General features: G+C 35.3%; 1 long non-coding RNA gene across 2 annotated transcripts in view; it reads right to left on the bottom strand.

Annotated features, from left to right (window-relative positions):
* The window catches only part of LOC140608068 (uncharacterized), a 247623-nt gene extending 225084 nt beyond the window's left edge, over positions 1 to 22539 (bottom strand). For both annotated transcript variants that reach the window (XR_012010030.1, XR_012010029.1), the window contains exon 1: positions 22524 to 22539. This is a non-coding gene — a long non-coding RNA (uncharacterized lncRNA). The remainder of the gene's footprint in view (positions 1 to 22523) is intronic.
* Between the last annotated feature and the right edge of the window lie 386 nt (positions 22540 to 22925).

Raw genomic sequence — 22925 nt, 5'->3', positions numbered from 1 at the left:
AGAATATGATGAATATAATGGAAAAAGAAAGAAGTAGATTTATATACGAAATGATCCAATAACAAGGGATTGTATCAGGGTCAAGATAGTTTCCATCTCTGGGAAATAAAAGTCAAAACAATTGTATAACAGCAACTCTAAAGGCCTTGCTCAGCATTAGATTAAAACTTGGTATCCCACTTGACTCATTTTATAAGATAATTAAATTAGATTCTAAACAATTGATCTAAACATTTTTTTTGTGTGAGAAGAACTGCACGTTCTATTTTCCTTTGTTTCCAATTATTTTTAATGTATAATTTTATTTTTCTACATTATATCTAATTTCATTATGAACATAAAAGCCTAATCATACCTGTACCTTTCTACTAATGGGAGGGAGAAAGAAATTTTAGAATAAGTTTCTTTGTTTTTGTTGTTGTTTTTAACAAGGCAATTTCTATCTTCTCACCCATTACAGGACATCTTAATTAGAGTAGATGGCAACATTATTTTTATACTTAAAGCTGTGCTAAAAACTATCATCCTTATTAGTCCACAAAGATTACTGGGCAGCATGCTAGTTCTTAATAAAACCGAGATGATTTGAGAAAATTAAGGCAAAATGTCGATGCAACACATGCTAATGTTCATTCTATAATAAATATATTAAAATTCTAATGGCTAGTAAATTGAGATATTTTATAGAATTTCTTCATGTGGGCACCTATGGTTTTCATGAATATTTATCTTACCCATATCTTTGAGTCCTTTAAAAACACTACAATGGAACTTCACTAGCTTTCATGAGAGAAGAAATAATTTGACAGTGACTATTTGATTAAAACATGCAGAATAGTAACTTTTTTCAAAGTGTCACTAGATTAAAGTAAACTTATAGTCTTCAATATGAAAAAAAAATAGTGTTTCCATTTTAAAGGATTAAGAGGGATTAAGTCTGAAGTTCTGGTCCAGATGAATTACTCTTTAGCTAATCCCATATTCAAGCAAACTAATCAAGGGGTGGAGGGAAGGGAGTTCAACCAAACTGGAAGCAAAGTAACTTTTAAATTTTAATAGACTTTATCTGGTTAAAATGTAGTATGGCTATATGAATCAGCTTCATCTGATACTCATAATTTAAATATTTTATCTATTCATTAGATAATTATTTTAAAAATATGTTTAGAGTTTTGAAGAAGGAGTCAGCCTATAAAGTGTTCTGAAGTTCTAACTCTCTAACCTGAACATACAGGAGTCTTCACGGTTTCACTCCTGCCAGTTCCCAGTTTAATTAACTACATTCTCAATAACAATACCAATTCCATTCTCTGCATGGGATGTCTCAAAACATTTTTCTGATCAATGCTTTTGTACATGCACTTCCATCTGGTTAGAACACATTTCTTTCTCCCTTGTTCACTCAGCAGATATCAATAATATTTGCCAAAACTATCACCTTCTTCCATATTTCTTCCTGGAGTCCTAGATCTCTTGTAAGCTTATCACAATATATTCTTATAGACTGCCAACAGTTATTACAACTATTATTACTATTAGTAGTAGTAGTAGTAGTAGTAGTAGTGTTAGTATTTCCCTAGTTGAGTGTCATTCATGGAGATCAGAGTCCATATCATACTTGTCCTTGAGCCTATAGGAAATAGCACATTGATTTCCTGAAGAACTAAATGAATAATTAAAGCTATATTCCTTAACTTTCACAAAAGGTCAAATGACAAAATAAGTTGAAAGCATATTGTGAAACAGTAAAATATGTTCATTTTAATAGATATATTTATTCATTTATACTCAGGGCAACTGTTTGAAATCTTCTTACTAGTTTGCTAAGATGTAATTTTGAGAATCTATTGTCCAAACAAACTACTGCTTGCTTTCTACCACAGGCCCACAACGTGTATGGGATAATCAGATATCCCACCGGAATAATGGAGGTTATGCAATTATGCAACATTTGGAACTTTGAATGAAGCTGAAAAATCTCAAGAATATGAATGCAAAATGGAGATGTTAAGACCTGTGCATTGGTAGGGTGGGCTAAGAGCATATTCATTTTAAATTCTAAATATCACAGTAGGACACAGAGAAATATATAATTAAAATGCAATATAAGTTATATAAAAGCAACTATGTTACTTACAAAAATTAATATACAGAGATATATTCTTACTTAAATGAATAAAGATTACCACAATTATCGTGTATCCATGTTGGAATAAAAAGCAACCGTAGAAGTCAAACTGTGACAGGTACTACATTTTTTAGCAAATGAATGCAATGTACACTCACACTGTGTATCTAAAGTAGTGATGACAGTAAACAAAATATAAATGGAGGGGAATTAATGAACATAGGAAACATAGACAGTCACACAATTTCCCTAGTGAAAATCTTTATGGCAACTACACCTTCCCTGCTTTCCACATATGCCATAAATGTAGATCTATGTTTTCTCTGTGGTTTTGTATGCAGGCAGCATTTAATTTTTTTCTTTTCTTAATAACTATTTTCTTATATTTATCCTGCTTTATCATCTACTCTCCTCTGCATTACCTATTATCTTCCAGGATTACTTGACTACAAATCTATAATGACAGTTTACACCTTTCTTTTCTTACATGCTTCTGTAACCTTACAAAAGCAGATAAGCAGATATCCTCATAAATAAATGAAATAATGATTTTTGGTTATTTGCTGATTACAAGTTCACGGTGAAAGCATCCATAAAAATACCAGCTAGATATAGTTAAGTGTGCTTACTTGTTTTGGGTTAGCAGACATCCTTTCATCGATATTTGTTGACATATTCTGCATGCCTTGGAATAGCATAGATTCTTCCCTTCACAAAATCCCATCCACCCTCTTGTTACTTTTGACTTCCTTTCCCTTAATTTCTTAATCTTAATTCTTCCTCCCATAAATGGAAGGAATTTCAAGAAAGAAAAAGTGGATAACACTTCCTACCGAGTGCTAGTTCGCCTAATTTCATTGTTGATATTTAAAGCATAAATGAACCTAGAGATGTACATTTCGGTTGAGTGATGAATGGATGAGGGTCAAAATTAATCTTCATATGAAACCTAAGCAGAAGACAAATAGCATCACACAAAGAACTCAGAGACCAAAGAATAAATATGGTGTTATACAAAAGATAACAATTATTAATATTCTGTAATTACCATTATAGTTGATTATTTTTTGAAAATTTTGATATAATGGAGATACAATCGATTTTTAGATCAATTGGCTACTGGATTGCCTTTGTCTTTCCTATACTGAATATTAACAGTGCTAAATAAATGCATCCTTTCACAGGAGGACAGTTGTGAAACACATTATGTTTTTGGTTCGTTCAACCCAGACATGGTAATATCATCAAAGCGGCAAAATGCCCTTTCTCTTTCATAGTATCTGATTTAAGGAAAGGCTATTTTCTTTAATGGTAGTAATACTCACACAGCAATTCCCACATTGACAAAATTATATTATCCAATTAATATTCTAGCTTCGAAAAGAATCACATGCCCTTCCCAAAGTTATTGAGCTAATGCGTTCTTTCCTAATATTTATATGAATTGTCAGCCTATTTTTATATTTTCAATTTTTTGAGTTTATTATTAACATGTTTGTTAGATAGAATTATCAGTGATTGAAGTCACAATTAATTACTGCAACATTTTACTGCTTTAATAATAAATATACATCTAGGTTTCAATTGACTGATAGAATTTCAATATATAATGTAGACTGGGAGGGTTTTTTTCCTGTAACTGAAATCTATATTTGAAATGAATATTCAAATATTACAGTAAGTTTGAACACTGGCAGGCTTTGTTTTAGTCACCGGCATTGTAATGCTAGGTTACATGATGATAAGGAGGAGTTATCCTAGTTCTCTCTCTCTCCCACCCCGCCCCCACAATGCTCCCACACAGGGTCAGTCAAGCAGGCAGTCAAAGGCTGAGATCAAAGTTAAAGAAGCATAGTTGCTCATCAATATCTCTAATGTGCCTATCTCACCAGTACCTTCATCCCTGGACAATGAAAACAAAACAAAACAAAATCACTCCCATTCAGGCTTTGCTTTGAAGGAAACAGCAGAAAATCTTGCAATAGAATAGCGACTGCCCCTACCTTACTGTTCTCTATTCGCCCAGATACATTTCGTCATTTTCACTTTTTCTCTTCTTTTACTTTCATCTCTAGTAGAAGGAATGACTACCTTTTAGCTTACTAAAAGTATCCCAAAAGCCATTTCTCCTCTGTGTGTATGCCTGTGTGGATAAATATTGTTCCTTCTACCTTTTGTAGCATTACCCTTATCCTTTCTGCCAAATCAATTTTATATCTTTCTAAAAAACATAAAACCAAATCACCCCTATAGTATAAATGACTTTTGTTGAACTTCACAGTCCCTCAAGTCACCATTCCCAATCTCTTGCCTTTGCCAAACTTTTTGCTAAAAATTGTTTTCATCTGCTATCTCCAGTTCATTACCTATTTACTTAGTAAAAATAGTATATAGAAATTAGCTTCTCCACTCTGAAAGATAGCTCTTTATCTAAAAATATACTCACCCCAATACATATTTATAATCTTGCATGAATGCATATATGTGATTATTACCATACTGACTCTTTTAGTTCAATCTTTTGATACATTTTCCCTTTCAGTTTGCTACTTCCATAGTCCATGCTGCTATTTACTACATATATTCATCTGATTTCTCTGTGGTCATATAATATTCTCTATCCCACTTTTTCTCTCTGACCCCCTTTCTCTCACATGTGCACATTCACAAGCACATACACACAACTAAACAGATCCACACATATATTTAATGTTTTATTTAGGGACTGCTTCCTTTAAAAGCATCCATTATCATAACATCCATATATGTCAGGATCTTGCTTTTCTCAGGCAAAAAAAAAAAATCCATACGTAAATTTTCCTACCTCTATATCTATAACTCATTCCTGTTAATGTCAATGTAGCATACTACATTTTATGCGTACCCTGATTCATTAACTGTTCTCCTGCAGATGGGGGTTCACGTGATTTCTCTTTTTATTTTCCTGCCATTATCAATCATGCTGCAATACACATCATTGTACATATACCCTTAGGCTTTGGTGTTTTTATTTTGAGTGATATCAAAGTATTTAGCAAGTCTTGTGTGTGAGCAACAGCCACAGCAATAGACACTAATGGTAAGACCTCACTGGAGTGAAATAACTTCCTATCTATGGAATAGATTTGCATAAGTTGGCTCGCTGGATCAAAGGGTAGGTGCATTTGTAATTCTGTTAAATGTTTCCAAATTGCTTTCCATAAAGGCTACAATAATTCATATTTCTTTCAAGAATCAAAGAGAGTACTGTTTTCTCAACATTTCCACTCTCAGTGAATGATACAGTTTTTCATAAACATTTGAGTCTGGTATGTATTATGTCATTACATTGTTGGTTTAATTTGCATTCTCATTATCACTAATGTGTTTTAACTTTCCTTCTCGCTCTCTTTTTCTTTCCTTTCTGTCCCACCTCCCTTTATTGTGGCTTCTGTCTTTTTCTCTCTTCTGTTTTTGACACCCTGAATTTGTTTTTCTGAAAATGACTGTTTTATGTTTTCCCCCATTTATAGTATTTGGTTGGTTGATTTATCCCCTTCTCCTCATATCATAAAAGTTTTGAGTAATATATTATTCTATGCCTTCAATTGGCTTTTCCAAATAAATTAAGCATCTATTGTCTCTCTTTGATATACTTTGGCATATGATTTGTTAAAATTTTAGAATTAATTAATTTTAAAAGTTTTTTGATAACTTATCAGTTTCCCAGTGTATTATTCTGCTTTGTCTGTTTAACAAAATGCTATACATTGGAAGTTTTAGACAATAGCATTTATATTTCCCAGTTTAGAGGCTGGGAAGTCCAAGATCAAGATGCTGATAGAACCAGGGACTGGTGAGAATCCTCTTTCTGGCTTGCAGATGCCTATCTTTTCACTTTCTTCACATGGTACTTCATAGCATTCTGCTCCTGGTACCCCCAAATTCATGCTCTTCTCACATACAAAATACATTCATACCATCTCAATAGCCCGTAAGTCTTAACTCATTTCAGCATCAACTCTAAAGTCTAAATTCCAGGGGCGTCTGGGTGGCTCATTTAGTTAAGCATCTACCTTCAACTTGGGTCATGATCTGAGGAGGGCCCATTGGGTTATTGGGCTCATTGGGTGAGTCTGCTTCTTCCTCTTCCTCTCTCTCTCTCTGTGATCTCTCTCACTCTCACTCTCTCTCTTTTAATTCCAAAGTTTCTAAACATCATTTAAATCAGATATGACTTAGACTGAAGGTATGGCTCATCCTGAGATATGTCCCAACCACAATAATGGGACCGGCATAGAATAGACATTCATAAGAGAGAAATTAGAAGAAAAAAAGGGGTGATGGGGTCCCAAGAAAGTCTAAAACCAAGCAAAGAAAATATCTTTAGCTCTTGAGGCTTGAGAAAAATCCTCTTTGGTTTGATGTTTTGTCTTCCTGACTTATGGAGTGGCAGTCCTACCTCTGTCCGGCAGTGGTCATGCGCTGCACAGGGTTTGGTGGAAGGCAGGGATAGGAGAATAAGCAGGTGGGAGGGTGAGGAGTGGAGGGGAGTTATGCTCCCCTCTCAGACTCTGGTGTGATGCTTCATGCCCTGAAGATCCCTGGAAAACTCCACCCTTAGGTCTCAGAGGCTACTGCTTCCTGGTCTGTTGAAACCAACGGGATGCCACCCATTTGAAATCATGGAGGCAGTTCTGATAATCTCTGAATTACTTCTCCAGGTCATTCTTTCATTCTTCCTATGTCTTGAAAAATAGTGCACATTTACAGCCAAATGGCCCTATGGTCTGGTCCTGGAGGATTCAATAATTTTGATGGTCTTCCTTCATTTTACCTAGTGTCCATCTCCTTCCATAAAACCAGCAGTGTTTCTGCTGGTATGGCTGATTAGGTCCATGTTTTACACATATATAAATCTCTTTATCAAATGATTGCCCAGCCATAACCTTGGCGTCTCCTTCCAAAAACACTTTATTTTTTTTTGCAATGTGATGGACTGAGAATTTCCCAAATCTTTAAGTTCCACTTCTTAATTTCTTTTTTACTTAATTTCTTCATTTCTTTCTTCTCACCTTTTGCTATAAGCAGTTAAGAGAAACCCAAGCTACTCTTTCAATACTTTGCTAAGAACCCTCCTCAATTACATATCTAATTTCATCACTAGCAACTTCTGTCTCCCACAAAACACTTGAACAGGAACACAGTTCAGCCAAGTTTGTAAACACTTTATGATAAAGATCTCCATTGTCTTTTAACAAGTTTCCATTTCCATCTGAGATCTCATCAAAATACCTTTCCATCTATATTTATACAAACAAAATTTTATAAAATGATCCTGTATCCATGTCTATTTCAAAACATTCTATTATTAATTGTAGTCATTTTTACTGATGTTTTCTGTGTTTTCTAGGTATATGATCATGATAACCACAATTAAAACCAAAAAAAAATTCATGTTTTCCAATGTTTATATTGTCTTTCATGTAGTTCCCTTATTAAACTTGATTCTTTTTGAAATCAAACTGGAACTTGATATTTCAAATGAAATTCTAATAATTTCATTATGTCATTAAAATTTCATTAAGGAATACTGCCATATGATTTCACTCATATGTAGAATTTAAGAAACAAAACAGATAAACATAGGGGAAGAGAAGGAAAAATAGAGTGAAAGGAAAACAGAGAGGGGGCAAACCATAAGAGACTTTTGGCTATGAGAAGCAAACTGAGGGATGCTAGAGGGGAGGTAGGTAGGAGGATGGGATAACTGGGTGACGGACATTGAGGAGGGCACTTGATGAGATGAGCATAGGGTATTGTATACAACTTAATATTCACTAAACTATACCCCTGAAACAAAAAATAAAAGCCTCCATCCCAAGATTGCTAGAACTCATACAGCAATTTGGTAGCGTGGCAGGATACAAAATCGATGCCCAGAAATCAGTGGCATTTCTATACACTAACAATGAGACTGAAGAAAGAGAAATTAAGGAGTCAATCTCATTTACAATTGCACCCAAAAGCATAAGATACCTAGGAATAAACCTAACCAAAGATGTAAAGGATCTATACCCTAAAAACTATAGAACACTTCTGAAAGAAATTGAGGAAGACACAAAGAGATGGAAAAATATTCCATGCTCATGGATTAGCAGAATTAATATTGTGAAAATGTCAATGTTACCCAGGGCAATTTACACGTTTAATGCAATCCCTATCAAAATACCATGGACTTTCTTCAGAGAGTTAGAACAAATTATTTTAAGATTTGTGTGGAATCAGAAAAGACCCCGAATAGCCAGGGGAATTTTAAAAAAGAAAACCATATCTGGGGGCATCACAATGCCAGATTTCAGGTTGTACTACAAAGCTGTGGTCATCAAGACAGGGTGGTACTGGCACAAAAACAGATACATAGATCAGTGGAACAGAATAGAGAATCCAGAAGTGGACCCTGAACTTTATGGGCAACTAATATTCGATAAAGGAGGAAAGACTATCCATTAGAAGAAAGACAGTCCCTTCAATAAATGGTGCTGGGAAAATTGGACATCCACATGCAGAAGAATGAAACTGGACCACTCTCTTTCACCATACACAAAGATAAACTCAAAATGGATGAAAGATCTAAATGTGAGACAAGATTCCATCAAAATCCTAGAGGAGAACACAGGCAACACCCTTTTTGAACTCAGCCACAGTAACTTCTTGCAAGATACATCCACGAAGGCAAAAGAAACAAAAGCAAAAATGAACTATTGGGACTTCATCAAGATAAGAAGCTTTTGCACAGCAAAGGATACAGTCAACAAAACTCAAAGACAACCTACAGAATGGGAGAAGATATTTGCAAATGACATATCAGATAAAGGGCTAGTTTCCAAGATCTATAAAGAACTTCTTAAACTCAACACCAAAGAAACAAACAATCCAATCATGAAATGGGCAAAAGACATGAACAGAAATCTCACAGAGGAAGACGTAGACATGGCCAACATGCACATGAGAAAATGCTCTGCATCAGTTGCCATCAGGGAAATACAAATCAAAACCACAATGAGATACCACCTCACACCAGTGAGAATGGGGAAAATTAACAAGGCAGGAAACCACAAATGTTGGAGAGGATGTGGAGAAAGGGGAACCCTCTTGCACTGTTGGTGGGAATGTGAACTGGTGCAGCCACTCTGGAAAACTGTGTGGAGGTTCCTCAAAGAGTTAAAAATAGACCTGCCCTACGACCCAGCAATTGCACTGTTGGGGATTTACCCCAAAGACACAGATGCAATGAAACGCCGGGACACCTGCACCCCGATGTTTCTAGCAGCAATGTCCACAATAGCCAAACTGTGGAAGGAGCCTCGGTGTCCATCGAAAGATGAGTGAATAAAGAAGATGTGGTTTATGTATACAATGGAATATTACTCAGCCATTAGAAATGACAAATACCCACCATTTGCTTCAACGTGGATGGAACTGGAGGGTATTATGCTGAGTGAAGTAAGTCAGTCGGAGAAGGACAAACATTATATGTTCTCATTCATTTGGGGAATATAAATAATAGTGAAAGGGAATATAAGGGAAGGGAGAAGAAATGTGTGGGAAATATCAGAAAGGGAGAGAGAACGTAAAGACTGCTAACTCTGGGAAACGAACTAGAGGTGGTAGAAGGGGAGGAGGGCAGGGGGAGTGGGAGTGAATGGGTGACGGGCACTGGGGGTTATTCTGTATGTTGGTAAATTGAACACCAATAAAAAATAAATTAGAAAATTGAATTTAGATAATTTTTTTAAAAAATTTAAAGTATAATGACAAAAATGCTTATTTCTGCCCAGTTCCTTATATTTAACTTATATGGTTTTAGGATTTTTCTGATTAAAATAACATTTGCTGTATTTTTATGTGAACAGGGTTAATAATATTTAAGGAGTTTTCTTTTCACCTTCGTCCCTTCCATCTAGAAACCACCCTGGTAACTTGCAATCAACTAAACATAAGTAGTATGAGTAATGGCTTACAGTAAAGCTCTAGCTTACTTTTTTACAAGAATACAGTATGTAATGCATATACAAAATATGTATTAATCAACTATCTATGTTATTGGTAAGGCTTCTGGTTGATAGTACGCTATTGGTAAACTTTTGGAGAAGTCAAAAGTTATACACAAATTTTTGGCTGTGAGGGAATCAGTACCCCTAATCCCCATGTTTTTCAAGGTTCAACGGTACACACACACACACACACACACACACACACACATCACATCTTCTCCATTCAACCGTAGATAGATATTTAGGTTGTTTCCATATCTTGGTATTGATAAAGTAATGAACAACAACAAAAATGAGCAAAGGCTTCTTATATGGTGACTGATCTTAAAAGGGTTATGGTGCTCAGTTTTTTCAAGTGTGGCAGAAACGGTCTGCAATACAGTCCTAGAATTTCATAGATGCTTAGAGGCAGTGACAGTGTAGTTTTTAATTTGAAAGACCTTTCAGTTGCTGACATGTTTCCTGGTTATGTATCCTTGTACTCTGACTCTTCATTTTCTAGAGATGTACTATTTGTTATTCTTAAACAAATTTATTTCTTGTTTAAACCGGCCAGAAGGTGTTTTGAGGCTCATACCTCACAATTCTGTGACATAATAAGAAAAGGTGCAAATAACCCTGAAGGAAATGGGAATTTGGGATTGATTTTCTCAACTGGTTTGGACTAGAGGCAATAAGTATATGGTATTACTATGGTTTGAGTGAGTGTGTTGTCCCAAAATTTGTATGTCAAAATCTTAAGGCCTAATGTGATGATATCAGGAGCTAAGGCCTTTGGGAAGTGATTAGGTCATGAATGTGAAGCCCTCCTGAATAGGATTACTGTCCTTATAAAGAGGCCCTAGAAGAGATGCCTAGATTCTTCTTCCCTATGAGGTTATAACAAAGGCCCAGAAGAGGGCCTTTACCTGAACATGTTGGCAACATGATCTTGAATCTCAGACTTCCAGCTTCCAGAACTGTGAGAAGTGAATTTCTAATGTTTATAAGATATCCAGTCAAGGTATTTTGTTATAACAGCCCAAACTGATTGAGACAGTATTGGAATGTGGGCTTAGCAGTCCTTGACTACAATGGCCATCCAGAAAATTTCCACTTTGCTTATTGAAATCAAAATTTTGGCTGCTAACAGAGACCACTGTGAAGTATACAAGAAATATATATGGACCACTAGGTTGACCAGATATTTCAAATAGTGCTGAGTCATTTAAAAGACATGTTAAGTTTAGATTCAGATTTGTGGTTTCAGCAAAGCCAGACTTCCTTAAAATAATATATTCGTATCATTCAGTTATAGAGATAATATAACTAAAAATCACACACATAGTAGAACCTTTGGATTGCTGATTTCCAGTGCTTGAACTCAGGATTTTATGAGGTCTCAATATGAAAATTAAGGAGATTTTATAAGAAAGTGAAGCACAAAATTGCAATGGAGAAAGTAAGAAGATGTAGGAGACTCAAAGGATTCTATACTTTTTTGGGGCCTCCCATCCTCTCTTATCACTCAAAGTTGCTTCATTTTCTGAAAATTCCTGTAATAAATTTCCCTAAGGTGTCTTCCAAGGAAAATTAAGTTCTCATACACCCCTTCTCTATACTCATTTCTTTTAGCTCCTGAGATCGAATTACACAATCAAACCCAGAACAAGACTTATACATCAAATAGAATCTTAAGTATTTCTTTATTTAGTATCTGTCTTGACTTTGGAAATATATATAGGAATGAATATAACTAGAGCAGGAACAGGGAGAGAAAAACACAACTGTAGACTGGTCTAAACTTTCCACTATGTTTTCACTTAAGAGTCTTTGGATTCAATGAATGACCTTGAATAGCTATGAGTGGTTCTAATTTCTGCTGACTTTGATAACTGGTGCATATTATCAATGTTGTTCTAAATTAAATGGAATTGAGATGCTCAGAACTTTGTGTTATAATCTAAAGAAGGACTCTAAACACTTAGAAATGCTGAAGTGGATCATTTTTACATAACCTGTTTACTCATCCCTTATTCAGAACTTGAGAATGCCTTTCACCAAGACATTGGGACATACATCAGTGAGAAGAGCATGATTATGAAAGATCCTAAATAATGGTCCTCTGGGGACCTGGGGTACAAGTTCAGGCCAGCTCCTGAACAGTTTTCTTGTTATAATGTGGATACTGAAATCTTGAAGCAATAGAGGCCAGTAGCAATACCTAATTCCCAGAAGAAGTAAAAATGCTACTAATGGATTTGGTATCATGGTTAAGGACAAAACCAGAATAGTTTAATCCTTAGGGAATGTTTGGCAGTCACTGATCAATGTGCAGTGCCTAGTACAGAGATAGATAGGCAGTCCATTAAGGTCTTACATGAACTGTATTCAAGTTCATATAGCTAGAGTTCCAAGATGACTACCATGCAAAACTGATTTATCTCGCCAAGATGCTAATTCCACTCTGCTTCTCCCCTCTGCCCCACCCCTTGCCCTCAGTTTGATGAAATCTTAGAACAGTTTCACTTTTCAGCATGTTTTCTTTCCCTTCTCCAAACAAGTCTTAGATTTTGCCCATAAGGTTTATTACTTTCAGTTATAGAATGTATACAATTTCTTTTCTAATATTTTATACCTCTGTCAAGAAAACTTAGTTCACGTTTATAGAACATATTCTCATATTGGTATAATCAATATAAGGTCTTCCTCCTACATAACTTCTTGTCTTGTTATAACTTTTAATTTTTGAGGCAAGTGTTAAAATTTACCTCAAGGGAGCAATTAGGATTGGAATAATAATTATTTAGATGTCTTTCAAAGTGATTTGTTTGATGAATTGATACCTTCCTCTAAACAAATAACTTGGTTCTTAAGTTAGAAAAATAAGTTCTGATAAAAATGTAAATTCCTATTACATTTTTATTTTATAAAAATATATGTTATCAATACCCCTAATGCCCCTTTTTTAAGAAGAATTAACACTGAAAGTGATGGCCTTCTGGTTTGCTGCTGGGACCTTAATAAAGCTTGCTTTAAAAATTTCACGGGCCTGCTCAATCCTGGAAACAGAAACAGGAACCAAAACTATTGCAGAGTTCCCACTGAAGGAGTAAGAATTTGACATAGAGCTGTGAGAAGTCACAGGGGAGAGAGAAGACCGGACAGAAAAAAAAGGAGTGAAGGTTTTGTGCCTATGTGTGAAATACTACCAATTCTATTGTGTGAACTTCTCACTCCTCAAAAACAAACAAACAAAAATAGAAATGATTTTGTGCTGTCTATGGAAAATACCAAGTGGACTGGTTCTCTGTGTGTTATTATGAAGTGCACACAGACCAGGACTCAGTTTGCATTTGGATTATAAATGCATCTCTCTATAAATATGATTGTGTACTCATAAAACACCATATTTATATTGATATCTGTTCAATGATTTAAGCTCTTTGGCTTCCAATAAGTTAATTTTCAAATTTTAGTGATATAAAACACAATGTCACTAAAATAATTATTTATTATAAATTGGAATTTATTTTAAGTACTTATATTTATTATAGAGATGATCCTAAATGGTTCCTACCATTTCAGAGTCTTATCGAGAATGCAGTGTTTAAAAAAATGGAAAAAAAAAAGCAAACAAAAACAAGTAATTAAGCAAGAAGTATTCACACCGGATAAGGTTGGCTGACTCAGCTATTCAGGATCTGACCAAAATGATCACGTGGTTCATCATTCTTCAGAAAGAGTTTTTGTGTCTCAGTTAATTTCCATTCCACTGTAAGTATAGGACTGGGCTGCATAGGCCCAGTGCTTCCACAGACTAGTGTCAAGAGTTGGTTGGACAGTTATGTAGTGAGAGCCAGGGTTCCCCCCAAAAATATGGAGTCAGAACAGCTAAAACAAAACAGCACTATCATCCTGTTTTGCAGCTTAGACAGGACCACACTAGCATTCCGCTTCATAGCCTTTGTAGAAATGACTTCTGCAAATCCTAAAATAAGACAATTAACCACCATGCATTTGTCCCTATCATGAGGCAAGGGCATGTTAAGACATAAGCCCTCAGCAAAAAGGACCATCAGCACACAGACATTAACCTAATAGACAGATATGTGTTCAAAGCCCTGATTGACATGACTCAGCACACTCTGATTGCTTTAACATAGTTTCTCAAAAGAGCTCATAAAAACCCCTAAAGTTAGAAACTCCACAGGTAACCATCTCAGGTCCTCTCCCTGTCCAGGAGCTTTGTACAATTGCTCAATAAACTAATAAACTTTGCTTTGCTGGCCACCATTCTTCATCTGGTCTACCTCTTTGAGGTGGCATGACCAAAAACCATGGGCACTGAAGGCAGAGAATTCCCACAACATTAACACAGAGCGTATGGTAAAATTTGTTGGGATAATTTGAATGGTATCATCTGAATTTTATCAAGAGGGCACAGAGACAGGTGTTTGCCTCTACATTAATATATATATCTATATATATCTATATATATATATATAAATGGGAAGGACAGGCTTGAGCAACTTGTAATAACAGATTGAAGAGAAAGATCTGGAACAGCAGCTTCCAGGTGTGATGTTTCTTCCTGTGAGTTGGCTCAAAAGGTAGCTGCATAGATCTGAATTGGGTCATAGGTTGCCCAGATTTCTAGTTAGACATTTCTGGGTGTGTCTGTGAGGGTGTTTCTGGAAGACATTAGTACTTGAATTGGCAGACTGAGCAAAGAAGTCCACCCTATCGTAGGTAGGCATCACCCAATCTCCTGAAGGACTGATTAGAACAAAAGGTAGAGGAGGGTTGAATTCTCGCTTCCTGCCAGACTGGCTTATCTGAGACATTGTTCTTCATCTGACTTTGGACTGGGACTTATACCCCTGGTGCTACTGGTTCCCAGGCTTTTTGATTTGAACTGAAACCTATACACCACCAGCTTTCCTGTGTCTCTGGCTTATATACCGTAGATCCTGGGATTTGCCAGCCTCAATAAGAACATAAGCCAGTTCTTTATAATCAGCCAGTTTCTCTCTCTCTCTTTTCCATTCTCTCTCCCTCTCTAATAGATAGATGATAGATAGATAGATAGATAGATAGATAGATAGATAGATAGATAGATGATAGATAAATAGAAGCAATAGCATATATATATATATATATACATACACATATATACAATACATACATATATATGTATATGGAGAGAGAGAATGTGCTATTGTTTCTATTTTTCTGGAGAACTCTGACTAATCCAAAATCCATATTGTGTAACCACCCAGTGAATCTGAGTCTAGAGTTGGTTAGAACAGAAGTCAAGGGGGCAGATAGTTCCCCCTTTCCCCAAGGAATGATATAGATTGTGTTCCTCAGAATTGGAGGGAAAGGAAATCTCCAAAGTGCCCACAGAATGGTCACATTAAATGGGAAAGGGGTGAGCCAGTGACCACATAACAAACTAGAGGCTAGCACCAGTCAAATAAGATCTAATCACCCCTTGCCACAACCATAGAGAATATGAAAAGAAAACTTTTGTACTGCCAATCTGCAGAATATTACATTGGGCCCTTTCCAGTGATGGGAAATACATTACATTAGATAAAAAAGTAAAATCTTGAAATTAGCTCAGACTAGGCTTTCTCAAACTGAATGTGGGTGTTTCATACCAAAAAGTGTACTGAAAAGCCATGGGACTACACAATATATCATCCAGAAACAAGTTTGAATGTAGCATTATAGAAAGTTACTATTTCACCTCAATATTTATAGAGCAATATCCACAATAGCCAAACTATGGAAAGAGCCTAGATAATCCATTGACAGATGAATGCATAAAGAAGATGTGTGATGTGAGTATAATGAAAATACTACTCAGCCATCAAGAAAATGAAATCTTCCCATTTGCAACGACGTGGATGGAACTAGGGGATATTATGCTAAGCAAAATAAGTCAATCAGAGAAAGATAGTTATCATATGATCTTACTCATGTGTGGAATTTAAGAAACAAAACAAAGGATCATAGGGGAAGAGAAGAAAAATAAAACAAGATGAAATCAGAGAGGGAGATAAACCATAAGAGACTCTTAATTAGAGGAAACAAACCGAGGGTTGCTGGAGGGGAGAGGTGTGGTGGATGGGGTAACTGGGTGACGGACTTTAAGGTGGCACGTGATGTAATGAGCACAGGGTGTTGTTATGTAAGACTGATCAATCACCTCTGAAACCAGTAATACTTGTACGTTAACTAACTGAATTTAAATTAAAAACAAAAAGAAAGTTACTATTTGAATTCTTTTGAGTTTTCCCCATTCGTAGAAGTTCAACAAGTGATTTTTGTTCTCATTTCCTTTCAAAATACTTACTAGGGAAATATTTACAAATGCATAAATGATCTTTGGGGTCTGAGACACATGCTTCTGGAGAACAGATATGTAAGGAAAAAGTGAAATAGGGGTAGAATGGCATAAAGATGCAGTCAGTAAGAATCTCCAAAGTATAGTCACTTTTAGAGGTCGCTAATTTTGTCCTGTGGTAGGGTAAATAAATTGGAATTTTCTATTTGTGTTTCTGCAATAGTGTAAGGTTTTTGACTATAACGTATTTCCTCCAAACGTGTCAAAGGATTAACTGGCTAACGGTGACAGAAAAAGGATGCTCAATGTGGATTTAGAGGAAAGCTAAAAGTCACTACTGCTTTTCTCTAGCATGTTATGCCTTTCTGTGCAGGCATCTTTGAATGATCAACAATGAGATAATTCCATTTCTGAATACAATATAAAAATTAATATGCTCATAAATTTGAGGAATTTTGAGGATGTTTATATAAAAGATTTCATTGATGCATTTTATTTTTTTTTATTTTTTTTTTAATTTTTATTTATTTATGATAGTCACACACAGAGAGAATGAGGCAGAGACACAGGCAGAGGGAGAAGCAGGCTCCATGCACCGGGATCCCGACGTGGGATTCGATCCCGGGTCTCCAGGATCGCGCCCTGGGCCAAAGGCAGGCGCCAAACCGCTGCGCCACCCAGGGATCCCTCATTGATGCATTTTAGAAAGGAATTAAACATAGATATACAGATATAGGTATAGATATTCATATGTAAGTCTGCAGTCCTATGGTGTGTACATTTATGTATATAAATGTTTAATAACTGTACTCAAACTTCAAAGTAGTTTCTTACAGTATTAAAGATTGTTATTTCATAATTTTCTTTTCTATATTCCTCTGCCTTTTCTTTAGAAAATATAATAAAATTTTGCCAAGAATCATTGAAAATTATTTTAAAGAAATTGGGGGACAACAGAATATAATATAAATGCATTTAATTTAGAATAAGAAAAGTTTGACAGCATTATTAGTAAGGGCATAGTGTTAATTTTCCATTATTACAAAGTGGTAAATATTAATTATTTTGAGCTTTAACTTTAAATAGATTACATTCACTTCAAATATTGAATGAATTATCTAATTGCATTATTTCACATATTTTCCTCTAAAGTTTTTTCTTTCATTTCTTGAAGACTTCTGTGAAGAAATGACCTATGACTGAATATCTACATTTTAGAATCAGGAAGTAAATGTGTGAGTAAACACTGAAACTCTCAAAGAATATCTATTTCATTGGTTCCCCTAAACTGCTTAGTTATTTATATAATTAATAGTCATTGGTTCTATAACTTGATTGCATATTAAAATTATTTAGGTACTTTTTAAAGATACAGATGCCCAGAACCTATCTTCATGTAAATGCTCTGGGATGAGACCAAGGAAATGAGTGTGTTCAAAACTTCTTCAGGTGTTCCTAACCTGTGACCACGAAATTAGAGTAAATCTGTAGGCTTTGTAGTTACCATTGCTAATAGTTCTTATCTCTAGAGTTCACTCTTCTGCCTCAAAGAAACCCTTGTAGCCATTTATTAGGGAATAACTAATTTGTTTGTTTTTGTTATGGATTTTGTCCTTCAAGAGGGTTTCCAACATATTTGCAAAAGTTGATTAATGAATATTGAAATGGAGAAAAATTGCTACATGAAACATTCTGATTTAGTTAATATGGGCTATGAAGAAGAGCTTTTGAAAGAGAATGTTGGATGATCCCATAAAAGTGACCAGGCAGCCCAGGTGGCTCAGTGATTTAGCACCTCCTTCAGCCCAGGGCCTGATCCTGGAGAGCTAGGATCAAGTCCCACGTCGGGCTCCCTGCATGGAGCCTGCTTCTCCCTCTGCCTGTGTCTCTGCCTCTCTCTCTATCTTTCTGTGTCTCTCATGAATAAGTAAATAAATCTTAAAAAAAAGAAAGTGACCCAAGAAAAATGTATTCAAGATTAATTACCCAAGATAAGTCAATGAAACTGGCACTAGTGAAGGAAGATATGAATGAGAAGAAAAAAATAGGGTTCAGAAAGAGGAACTCCTTCCAAATACATTTGGGTCCATAACATATTTCAAATTCTACTTTGTAAAATGTCTTTTAGCTTTGTCTTAAGAGTATGTGAGCCCTTATCTTACCTTTGTGTAAAGGATAGGTCATTCTCTTCTTGTCCGTTCTCCGTATGGGAATTTCATTCCAAAATTCAATCAGAATGATTGTACATACAAATAGCATCCTCATAGTTTTTTTGTGCTATGTGCTTTACTCACATAATTTTAGCTAACTCTAATCCATTTTTGAAGCCAAAAATGGACATGATATTTGATTCTTGGTAATTTAGAGGAAATCATCTGGAAATTACCAAAAAAAGAAAAAAAAGGCATACTTGCAGTGTAATGATATTAAGAGTCATAAGAATGACAGAGCAAGGAAGATTAGAACATCATGTACAAAATGTGCAAGGCTCTAATTCCTTGTAAGTAAAAAATGCCAAGGACATGGGCAAATTGAGTGCAGTATGGTTAAGCTATGACCTGAACTGTGCCTGATAGCCTTGCTTAAAATTTAAATTGAACATACAGTGGGAACAACAGGAAATTGCCTGGGTTGGGTGATGGCTGAGGCCATCAGAGGAGACTAAATGAGTGGAAGCTCAACAAATTACTTCACTGAATAAAAGATGCCATGGCTGGTAAATGCCTTCCCCGACAGGGCAAAGAAATAGTTTCAACCATCACATAAAGGATAAGATAGGTATATAGAATGTAGAGGTTCTCAAATTAATAGTCACATGGTTTTAAAATATTTCTAAGTATTTTCAATGTCTAGAGTTCAAAGCTTATCATATCTTCTTAAAAAGGAAGTTTGGCAAATTTGTCCTCATTAAGGAAAAAAACTATATCTGATAGAAATCCCATGAACACAGTCCACAGCAAAATAATATACTGGAGGGGCAGGGGGCAGTGGGGAGCAGAAACAAACTTAAGATATACTGACAGTTAAAGAGTTGTTTTCATAAATAAAAGGCCCACAAAAATCACTAAGTAATAGACACAAATAAGAGATTTATGGAAGAGAATGTGCAAATGGCATGGAAACAGCAAAAATTCAATAAATCACTGATAAACAAAATAAAGAAACTTCAAATAAAATGGCATTTTAATATATTTTTAAAGAAAACTGAAAGTATTCCAAATTCCTAGTGTCATATGGGAGAGAACAAAATGCTTAGGTGTAATAAAACCATTTAGATGTAGTTTTAAATGCCAGTTTGTATCTTTCAATTTAATTTATGGTATTTTCATATGACTAAAATTTTTACTTTGATTTTTACTTTAATTATGTCTGTCTTAGAATAATTCATTTATAAAACTTGCTCATCTCACTAGCATTTTTTCATCTATGTTTTCTTATAGTACTTTTGCGCATATATGTTTCACATCGGGATTAAGATATCTTAATTCTCCTGCCTTTCTCAAATAAATAAACTCTTTAACATCTGAATTCAGGAATGAATAATCATCTCATGTAGAAAATAACTTTGTCAAAATACCCGGAAAAAACAAATGAACTCCTACCAAGAATAAAGGAATCAGCTGACGGGTGTCAATGGATCTTGACAACAGCATTTAGCTCAGATAAACAGTTCACCCCTGAACCTCTACTCTTATATATATATATATATATATATATATATATATATATATATATACCATGTGCAAGTGGGTCTTGACATTCCACAGTTGATGATGTGAGTGACAGATGTGGGAACATAATCAGTTCTCATTCAAAATCATGAGCATAAGCTTGAAATACACACTTTAGTAGGCTCAGTTAATTTGCTAATGACTAGCTCCACTTGATTGTTTGAGCGTAATGAAGATTTGTGGTATGTAGACCAGAAAGGAAATCTAAGGTAAAGGATTTTCAATCACACACCTTGAAAAGCTGTTAAATTCCTGAAAAAAAAAATTAATTCTGACATGTCCAACTTTAAGAACTGTGAAAGTTACCCAATTCTCATAGTTTCACTAGAGTCAGTTTTGGTCAATATTAAGAAGTGGGTAGATGTTTTTCTTGGGATATCTTCTCTCCACTCTGTTGTTCTTTTCTTATTTCTCACAAGCACTGTACACTTTTATTCCATAGGATAATAATTTGATAAATTCATCCATACACTCCAAGATATGAAGGTCACCCTGTGGTATTTGCTTTTCAGAAGGGATCATATTAGAAAAAAAGAGATAGATTAATTTTAATATATATGAATGATTTTCCAACTGTGGGATTTAGATACCTTAGGCTAGATATAAAAAAATACTCTAAAAAAATACATGATCTCTCTTGATGCTGGTGCATCTCCCATCCTTGTAATCCTCCTGTTTTCCAACTCAGTGAACTGCCATCATCACCCTTCTTGTTGTGTAGCAGAGTATCTCAAAGTCGCCCTTGACATCTTTTATGTTGAATGTAACTCCAGACTGTACTGATTTTTATCTCTCAAATATGTCTCACATAATTTCACCTCTACCCATCTCCACGCTTTTCACCTTTGTCCAGGCTACACATTTCCCCTTAGACTCACTAAATGAACAAGTTCAGATTATTTGCAATAGCAAGTGAGCATCTTCAGCATAATTGAAGATAACGTTTGAAAGGAAAAAAAAATGTATTTTGAAGTAAGCAGCGCTTCAAGACTCCGGTAGTGTAAAGATTTGCCCAGTCTCCTTGGATGTGTTAAACCTTCAGCACGAGGCTTCTTTTTAAGGTGTCAAAGGGGAGAAATATTTCAGGCAATAATTTGATAAATCTAATAAAACCACGTTTTTTTTTATTTTGTGTCCACCTAATTAAAGCATCAACTAATCTAAGCAGAGAAGGGTTTTTTAAATCTAATTAAGTTTGCCTAAAGCCTTCTAAGAGAATTTATGATCCACAAAATATTAGTCTAGTAGCCTGCAATTTGGTGGCATTTCTAATTGTTTTCCAAAGATCTTCTCATCCAAGTGATTAAGAAATATTTTATTTGATGCACTGCCCCCATCCCCGTGGCCAGGTGTAATCTCTGAAAATTTCATGGATTAATCATGTCTTCAGTTAGATCAAAACTTCTAAGGATTAGAATTTGAATTGCTTTAGAGTAATACTATGGAGCACAATATTATATAAAAATAAACTTTTGAAAGTGTGTGTGTGTGTGTGTGTGTGTGTTACTTGCTCTTTCAATTCCCATAGTAACTCTTTACAACAAGGAGGTAGGTTGGTAGGAATTATTATAGCTCCCAGTTTATATATGAAGGAATTTGAGTCTTTGAGAAGTGTTTTTCTGTTTGTTTTTGGAGAGAGAGAGCATACAAGCAGGAGGGGGTATGTAGGGGTACAGTGAAAGGAAGATAGAGAATCCCAAGCAAGCTCCACATGGAGCCAGATGCAGGGCTCCATCCTATGACCCAAAGATCATGACTTGAACGAAAATCAAGAGTCAGACATCCAATCAACTGAGCCACTCAGGCGCTCTGAGCAGTGTTTTGATTTGCCTTAGATCTTAGAACATGTGAGAGACATGACACCCAGAGGAAAATAAAGGACCTAGTGAGCACAGACTTGCTAACAAAACACAATATAGGTGATTCTTGGAGCTTAATGATTATGCAAGGCTTCAAATAAAGTTTCTTAAATCTAAGCCAAAATAAACCTAAGTACTAACAGAACAAATCAGAGAAACTTTGCTCTTGAGAATGTATTTCAAAATGTTTTTTCAGCATACATAGTCTCTTCTTATCTGCAGGGATAAGTTCTAAGACCCCCCTGTGGATGCCTGATTCATATATATTATATTTTTCCTATACAGACATACCTAGGATAAAGTTTAATTTACAAATTAAGCATAGTAAGGTATTAACAACTAGTAATAAAATAGAAAAAAATTAATATATTATAATAAATGTTATGTGAATGTGTCTTTCTCGGTCTCAAAAACACCTTATTAAACTGTACTCACCCTTCTTCTTGTGATGATGTGGGATGATAAAATGCCCGGGTGATGATTTGAAGTGAGGTGAATGACACAGGCATTGTGACATAGCGTTAGGCTACTATTGACTTTCTGACAATTCATCCTCAGGAGGATCATCAGCTTCCAGATCACACAATTAACTGTGGGTAACTGAAACCAGAGAAAGCAAAAGTGCAAATAAGGGGGACTAACATATAGTTAAGTCTCCTGTGTGTGTGATGTTAGAAGTCATAAACCTAGCTGAGCAAACTTCAGTTTCTAATCCAGAAATACTGAATATCTCCACTAATTTCTGACAATTTAATTATTTCTATGCTTGGTGTGCTTTGGGTCAACTAACACCATACTTAGTTTCTTATATAAATACAAAAGCATAAAACTAGGCAG

This window comes from Canis lupus, chromosome 17 (assembly GCF_048164855.1).
Source record: "Canis lupus baileyi chromosome 17, mCanLup2.hap1, whole genome shotgun sequence".
NCBI lineage: Eukaryota > Metazoa > Chordata > Mammalia > Carnivora > Canidae > Canis > Canis lupus.
Note: the sequence above shows the minus strand (reverse complement) of the source record. Positions and strands in the feature narration are given on the sequence as shown.